This window comes from Lucilia cuprina, chromosome 2, assembly GCF_022045245.1.
Source record: "Lucilia cuprina isolate Lc7/37 chromosome 2, ASM2204524v1, whole genome shotgun sequence".
Taxonomy (NCBI): domain Eukaryota; kingdom Metazoa; phylum Arthropoda; class Insecta; order Diptera; family Calliphoridae; genus Lucilia; species Lucilia cuprina.
This window is the reverse complement of record NC_060950.1, coordinates 65,275,782-65,282,982: the sequence shown is the minus strand read 5'-3', so window position 1 is coordinate 65,282,982 and position 7,201 is coordinate 65,275,782. Positions and strand designations below refer to the sequence as shown.

Here is a 7,201-nt window from a genome sequence, read left to right as displayed (position 1 = left end):
AGAACTGAACTAGAACTGAACTAGAACTGAACTAGAACTGAACTAGAACTGAACTAGAACTGAACTAGAACTGAACTAGAATTGAACTATAACTGAACTAGAACTGAAATAGAACTAAACTAGAAATTACCCATACTTTCACTTTTCTTATATTCTTAACAATTTCATTTCCTTTCCCTCGATATTATTTCAGCATTGTCTCATTATAGATTTTAATATCCTTTGTTTTATATTCCGACTTTAGTATAGCACTCTCTTTCCTTTATTTAATTTTGTTCACCATAAAATTCACATTACTTTTCATAGATTTTTCATTTTATACTTTGGGTTTATTTTCAATATATATTTTTCGCAATTTCATTTTACAGTTGTGTTTTATACTGTTGTAGTTGCTGTTGTTATTCTTAATGTATTATTATGGTCGATTACATTTTAATGTCAAACAGATTGATAACAAATATAAATTTTACAATTGCGAAAATTACAACAACAACAACGAAAAAATTGCAATGTGCAGCAAAATATTCCGCTAGTTTTAGGGTTCTCTCCCAACATTTTTGTATTGATTTAGATACTTATGTTTCTCCTGCACTACATCTAATGAACTTGTTTTGAAGGACGTTATTATAAAACATTCCAGATCACAATTAAATTGCATTTCATGGCAGAAAAATCTTAAAGCATTTAATATGTAATGAAAATGCTATATGAAATCAAAAACTGCAGGGTACTTTAAAATACTCACAACAATATACTGCAGTTATATTATACATGAATATGCGTCATTTACTCTTGTATACATCACAAGTTCATTGGGTTTTATTGTAGATGTGGATAAAAGGATCGGGTAAAAATGCATTACGAATAATACAAAACTGGAACAAAATCAGAACTGAACTGGAACAAAACTAGAACAGAACAAAAACAGAACAAGAAAAGAACTAGAACAGAACTAGAACTGAACTAGAACAAAACTAGAACAGAACTAGAACAGAACTAGAACAGAACTAGAACAGAACTAGAACAGAACTAGAACAGAACTAGAACAGAACTAGAACAGAACTAGAACAGAACTAGAACAGAACTAGAACAGACTAGAACAGAACTAGAACAGAACTAGAACAGAACTAGAACAGAACTAGAACAGAACTAGAACAGAACTAGAACAGAACTAGAACAGAACTAGAACAGAACTAGAACAGAACTAGAACAGAACTAGAACAGAACTAGAACAGAACTAGAACAGAACTAGAACAGAACTGAACAGAACTAGAACAGAACTAGAAACAGAACTAGAACAGAACTAGAACAGAACTAGAACAGAACTAGAACAGAACTAGAACAGAACTAGAACAGAACTAGAACAGAACTAGAACAGAACTAGAACAGAACTAGAACAGAACTAGAACAGAACTAGAACAGAACTAGAACAGAACTAGAACAGAACTAGAACAGAACTAGAACAGAACTAGAACAGAACTAGAACAGAACTAGAACAGAACTAGAAACAGAAACTAGAACAGAACTAGAAACAGAACTAACAGAACTAGAACAGAACTAGAACAGAACTAGAACAGAACTAGAAAGAAACTAGAACAGAACTAGAACAGAACTAGAACAGAACTAGAACAGAACTAGGAACAGAAAACTAGAACAGAGCTAGAACAGAATAGAACAGAACTAGAACAGAACTAGAACAGAACTAGAACAGAACTAGAACAGAACTAGAACAGAACTAGAACAGAACTAGAACAGAACTAGAAAGATATAGAACAGAACTAGAACAGAACTAGAACATAACTAGAACAGAACTAGAACAGAACTAGAACAGAACTAGAACAGAACTAGAACAGAAATAGAACAGAACTAGAACAGAACTAGAACAGAACTAGAACAGAACTAGAACAGAACTAGAACTGAACTAGAACAGAACTAGAACAGAACTAGAACAGAACTAGAACAGAACTAGAACAGAACTAGAACAGAACTAGAACAGAACTAGAACAGAACTAGAACAGAACTAGAACAGAACTAGAACAGAACTAGAACAGAACTAGAACAGAACTAGAACAGAACTAGAACAGAATAGAACTAGAACAGAACTAGAACAGAACTAGAACAGAACTAGAACAGAACTAGAACAGAACTAGAACAGAACTAGAACAGAACTAGAATAGAACTAGAATAGAACTAGAACAGAACTAGAACAGAACTAGAACAGAACTAGAAACAGAACTAGAACAGAACTAGAACAGAACTAGAACAGAACTAGAACAGAACAAGAACAGAACTAGAACAGAACTAGAACAGAACTAGAACAGAAACTAGAAAGAACTAGAACAGAACTAGAACAGACCTAGAACAGAACTAGAACAGAACTAGAACAGAACTAGAACAGAACTAGAACAGAACTAGAACAGAACTAGAACAGAACTAGAACAGAACTAGAACAGAACTAGAACAGAACTAGAACAGAACTAGAACAGAACTAGAACAGAACTAGAACAGAACTAGAACAGAACTAGAACAGAACTAGAACAGAACTAGAACAGAACTAGAGCAGAACTAGAACAGAACTAGAACAGGACTAGAACACAACTAAAACGGATCTAAAACTGAAAAAGGACTAAACTAGAATATAACAAACTGACAAGCAAATTTATAACTCATTAATATCCGGTTAACAATCATACACTAGTTTCATTTTATTTCTTAGCTGGATTTTTATGGGCCATGTCACAGTGGCAACAGTAAATATCTGTGTAAGGAAGATGCATTTTTTTTGCATTCAACACAAATATAATAACTCGGTATGTATGTGTATGAACAGGTTTTCATTTCATTACATTTAAGATTGTCACATGACATTTTGTTTACAATCATTCATACTGCTTCATTCCCATGGACTTTGTTCTCTGACAAACACCTTCGTAGCAAGTTTTTTTAATTTTACTACCATTTCATTTGTGCACATATTTGTCATAACATTGAAGCTAATGCAATTGTCCTTTTAAACTTATAATAAACTGTGCGCTCTTTTTTTCATTCCTTTATAAGGATCAAATATCAACTGTTACTAGACATATGTATGCACATGCATACAAACTGAAACAGAAACGAAGAAAAAGAAAACATGAAAATAATCCAAGAAATCACATATGAAAGTTTACAATATTTGCATTTTATTAAGATTTTTTTTCATTTTTCATTTAATCTAGATAATAAGTTTGTATGCTGAAGGCTTGTGCAAGTATATTTTGTGTCATGGCAAATAAGGTTTGGGGATTAAAAGGATATAAATACATATATTGAGGATATTCACAATGTAATGGTTTTGTTATGGAAATAATTCACTGTGTCTCTATAATGTAATCTAATTGGAATTTTTCAATCTTTTTGCTTTGTGTTTAAATGGTTCGTGTCTGTACTTAGATTTCAATTTATGATGATCTTCTATTTAAAATCTACATTAGAGGGCACTACAATATTGTTCTTCAAGGGTGTTTAATCTATGCTAAACAGTATTAAGGACACAAAACTATGATCTTGTTGAAAAAAGGCATTGCCAGCTTCTGAGCTTATTTGATAGGAACGATTTTTAATATATTTCTTTATTTTTAGAAATTTCCCAAAAAAATATTAAAGTTTTCAAACAACATCACAAGTACATGCAATAAATTGCACAGCTGCCATTGTTGAATTCCTAATTACTTTCATATATTAAGTTTTTTTACACTCTTCAAAATTAAGACATAAATATTAATTAAACACTCACTTAAACTCAAAAATATGACATTAATAGCTCTTTTCCTTATAACACAATTTCTTCCCAACTCGAGCAAATGTTAGATAATTACAACCCTTTAGCTTTAATTACAAAAAATAGTAATTGTGTAGCAAATGTTTGAAAAATAATTATTTCTTTCCTGTACAATTAATATTTTTTCTGTTACACTACTATTGTTTTTAACTTTTACATTTTGACTCTTCTAAAGAATCCTTCACATGTATTTATATCCTTGTAAGAAAGTATTATATTACATGTTTAGAATTTCTATTTGTCAATGTGTTGTTTTATTGTTATTATTATAAAGTTTATTGTAGTTGTGCATTTTGTTGGAGGTGTTACGACGATGTTGTTAACGCAATGTTGCACATGGAACACATTTAACTATTTTAGATCGGAAAGATTAATTTCAAAAATGTTGAGTAATAAGATAAATCGGAGTGTAGGGTATATTCTGCAAACGAGAATATAGTCTATTCTATAGTCCATACTGTAGCCTATTATATAGTCCAAACTAAAATCCATTCTATTTTATTTCTATTCAAGTTATGTTTTGTTCTAGTTCTAGTTCTATTCTAGTTCTGTTCTAGTTCTGTTCTAGTTCTGTTCTAGTTCTGTTCTAGTTCTGTTCTAGTTCTGTTCTAGTTCTGTTCTAGTTCTGTTCTAGTTCTGTTCTAGTTCTGTTCTAGTTCTGTTCTAGTTCTGTTCTAGTTCTGTTCTAGTTCTGTTCTAGTTCTGTTCTAGTTCTGTTCCAGTTCTGTTCTAGTTCTGTTCTAGTTCTGTTCTAGTTTCTGTTCTAGTTCTGTTCTAGTTCTGTTCTAGTTCTGTTCTAGTTCTGTTTAGTTCTGTTCTAGTTCTGTTCTAGTTCTGTTCTAGTTTCTGTTCTAGTTCTGATCTAGTTCTGTTCTAGTTCTGTTCTTAGTTCTGTTAGTTCTGTTCTAGTTCTGTTTTATTCTGTTTAGTTCTGTTCTAGTTCTGTTCTAGTTCTGTTCTAGTTCTGTTCTAGTTTGTTCTAGTTTGTTCTAGGTTCTGTTCTAGTCTATGTTCTAGTTCTGTTCTAGTTCTGTTCTAGTTCTGTTCTAGTTCTGTTCTAGTTCTGTTCTAGTTCTGTTCTAGTTCTGTTCTAGTTCTGTTCTAGTTCTGTTCTAGTTCTGTTCTAGTTCTGTTTTTGTTCTGTTCTAGTTCTGTTCTAGTTCTGTTCTAGTTCTGTTCTAGTTCTGTTCTAGTTCTGTTCTAGTTCTGTCTTTATATTCTGTTCTAGTTCTGTTCTAGTTCTGTTTAGTTCTGTTCTAGTTCTGTTCTAGTTCTGTTCTAGTTCTGTTCTAGTTCTGTTCTAGTTCTGTTCTAGTTCTGTTCTAGTTCTGTTCTAGTTCTGTTCTAGTTCTGTTCTAGTTCTGTTCTAGTTCTGTTCTAGTTCTGTTCTAGTTCTGTTCTAGTTCTGTTCTGTTCTAGTTCTGATCTAGTTCTGTTCTAGTTCTGTTCTAATTCTGTTCTAGTTCTGTTCTAGTTCTGTTCTAGTTTTGTTCTAGTTCTGTTCTAGTTCTGTTCTAGTTCTGTTCTAGTTAAGTTCTAGTTCTCCCATTCTTCCCATTCCCTGATATGCTCTACTTTAGTTACTCCAGTTTTACTTAATTTTTTATGCACGTTGGAATATAGTTATTTGTTGGCTAATTGCTGTACTTGTTGTTGACAATAAAGCTGACGATGACGACAATTGCTATGTACATATAATTGTTGTTGCAACACTAGGAGCACAGTCTTAAAGTGTTTAGAAAGTCTTTATCGTGCGAAAGTAGTAATTTTTCTGTACTAAGCACTATAATTAAATGTTATTTAAGGTATTCAGAATTATGAAGATTAAGAATAATGACTCTAATGCCTTTTGTATGCTTAGCTTTTTTCCTTCCAAGGGGGTTGTTAGGATAAAGGTAAATGAACGAGTTTTTGAATGATGTTACAAAGGTTGTGGGAGATGATTTGTTTTAAAATAAATGTATGTCAAATAAGTTTTAAGCTAAAATTTTTAATAATATTATAATAATTTTATATTCCATTCTTAATGCCTGTCTATTTTTCAAAATATTGATCTAAAATGTTACAGACACTTCATTATATACCGCCAAATTTTAGCATGAATAAGCTACAATTCCCATAATAATATATTTGTTTTTGTACATTTATTTTAATATAAAAATAAAACTCTTTCATTGTCTTTCATCTATTAATAAATTTTCTTTTTTCTTGTTATTTTTGTTGTTAACAACATATACATATGTACGTACGACTTAAGGCCCGCTAATACCTAAAACCCATTATAAAATTTCTTTTATACATTATCATTAAAATGATCACACTATAAATAACATGACCAAAACTATTTTTGCCTCATTGTGTTATTAACAACTTTGGCTGCCCATACAAAACAAACACTTGACAAGAGACTAACATACGGTTCTATGGTGTAATGGTTAGCACTCTGGACTTTGAATCCAGCGATCCGAGTTCAAATCTCGGTAGAACCTGTTAAAACTTTTTCTTAATTATTTTTTAAAATTTTATTAATAATACTATTGCTGGCTAAACAAATTTTAAAAAATTTTAATTTAGAACAAAAATCATTTTATTTATTTTTTTAAAGAACAAGTTTAATAGGATTCCATTTTACGAGCACAGATAAATAACAGAAAGTCACTATAGGTCATAAGTTGTTTCTGTATTTCTTGCAAACTGATCTCATCATCGGTGTTGCCATAAAATCTAAAAAATCTACTAGTTTGAATGAAATCCAATGTTATCGTTTCCAAAAAACACATCAAAATAGGCACTAGAAAATTAAAAACACTCTGAGCACTTGAAAATATACCTTAAATATCTTAAACTAAATTATGAAAAATTATGCTTTTATGGGTAAAATATGCAAAACTATGCTTTATTAAATCGATGCCAAAATTCTAGTTCTGTTCTAGTTCTAGTTCTGTTCTAGTTCTGTTCTAGTTCTGTTCTAGTTCTGTTCTAGTTCTGTTCTAGTTCTGTTCTAGTTCTGTTCTAGTTCTGTTCTAGTTCTGTTCTAGTTCTGTTCTAGTTCTGTTCTAGTTCTGTTCTAGTTCTGTTCTAGTTCTGTTCTAGTTCTGTTCTAGTTCTGTTCTAGTTCTGTTCTAGTTCTGTTCTATTTCTGTTCTAGATCAAGTTCTGTTCTAGATCTAGTTCTGTTCTAGTTCTGTTCTAGTTCTGTTCTAGTTCTGTTCTAGATCAAGTTCTGTTCTAGATCTAGTTCTGTTCTAGTTCTGTTCTAATTCTATTCTAGTTCTGTTTTGTTCTAGTTCTGTTCCAGTTCTGTTCTAGTTCTGTTGTAGTTCTGTTGTAGTTCTGTTGTAGTTCTGTTGTAGTTCTGTTGTAGTTCTGTTGTAGTTCTGT

The 7,201-nt window shown here is 31.3% G+C and overlaps 1 non-coding gene across 1 annotated transcript; it reads left to right on the top strand.

Annotated features, from left to right (window-relative positions):
• Positions 1 to 6,237: 6,237 nt before the first annotated feature.
• Trnaq-uug lies at positions 6,238 to 6,309 on the top strand. Its single transcript has one exon. It is a non-coding gene; the product is annotated as a tRNA-Gln (tRNA).
• Positions 6,310 to 7,201: the final 892 nt, after the last annotated feature.